This window comes from Priapulus caudatus, unplaced genomic scaffold (assembly GCF_000485595.1).
Source record: "Priapulus caudatus unplaced genomic scaffold, Priapulus_caudatus-5.0.1 Scaffold197, whole genome shotgun sequence".
Classification (NCBI taxonomy): Eukaryota; Metazoa; Priapulida; class Priapulimorpha; order Priapulimorphida; family Priapulidae; genus Priapulus; species Priapulus caudatus.
Window position 1 is genome coordinate 972,624 of NW_014577258.1, and position 1,263 is coordinate 973,886.

Here is a 1,263-nt window from a genome sequence, read left to right on the forward strand (position 1 = left end):
CAGCTGCCAACCTCCTCTATATCATCCTCTCTACCAACCTCCTCTACATCATCTCTCCTCATCCTCTTCTTTATCCTCTACCCCATCCCCTCTGCCAACCTCCTCTACATCATCTCTCCTCATCCTCTTCTTTATCCTCTACCTCACCCCTGCCTGCTTCGTCTGCAGCGTCTTGGTCAGTCTTCTCATCCTCCCACGTAGAATCATCTTCCTTCCTCACAAAATCATCATCATGTCTCCCAGCATCCTCTTTCTCCCTCCCTGGCTCCTCGTCATCCTCAATCCTAGCATCATCATCTTATAGCTTCCGGCGTTTTTCCGCATCCTTCCTCCCGACCTCCACCTTATCGTTACTCGCAGCCTCCTTATTCCACCTCCTGGTCTCCTCCTGCTCTCCTGACCGTATCATTCTCTCTGCCACGCTCTTCATCTTCCCTCGCGGCCTCCTCTCCATCCTGCATGCCCGCACCTTTTCCATCAACTTCCCCGTATTCATGTCCGCCCCATGACGGCTTCCGGGATGCCGTGGGAAGCCGCAAACCCATTACGGTTTGCTAGGGAGCGATGGGAGGAACTCTCGTCTTATTAGCATCCGTCTTTTACGACGACACTCATTAGAGTCCGTATAAACTTTACGGTGAACAACATGGAACCGCAAAGGCTAACCAGACTACACCGTGTTCTCCAAGATCGGCCAGCACGTAATACGGTGTTGTTATATTTGTGTTGGCTAAGTGCAAGTTATCGGTAGTTAGCCGGACGTAGCGAGGCCTCACGATCGCGTGCGAATGCGGCGAAGTAGAAAAGGGGAAAGAGATTGGCAGAGATAAAGAAAAAAAAGAGCGAGAGACAGAGAAAGAGGGAGAGAGAAAAGGGGAGGGAGAGACAGTGAAAGAAAAAGAGAGAGAGCAAGAATGAGAGAGCTGAGAAGAGAGACAGAATGAGAGCGAGATAGAGAAAAAAAGAGAGAGAGAGAGAGAGAGCCAAAATGCGAGAGCTTGGAAGAGAGACAGGACGAGAGAAAGAAAGAGAGAGAGAGAGAGAGAGCCAAAATGCGAGAGCTTGGAAGAGAGACAGGACGAGAGAAAGAAAGAGAGAGAGAGAGAGAGAGCCAAAATGCGAGAGCTTGGAAGAGAGACAGGACGAGAGAAAGAAAGAGAGAGAGAGAGAGCAAGAGAGAGAGAGAGAGAGAGAGAGAGAGCGAGAAAGAGAGCGAGAGAGAGCGAGAGAGAGAGCAAGAGAGAGCGAGAGAGCGAGAGAGAG

General features: G+C 50.5%; 1 long non-coding RNA gene across 1 annotated transcript in view; it reads left to right on the forward strand.

Annotated features, from left to right (window-relative positions):
* Positions 1-1,263, forward strand: part of LOC106807143 — an 86,092-nt gene that overhangs the window by 53,394 nt on the left and 31,435 nt on the right. The window lies entirely within an intron of this gene.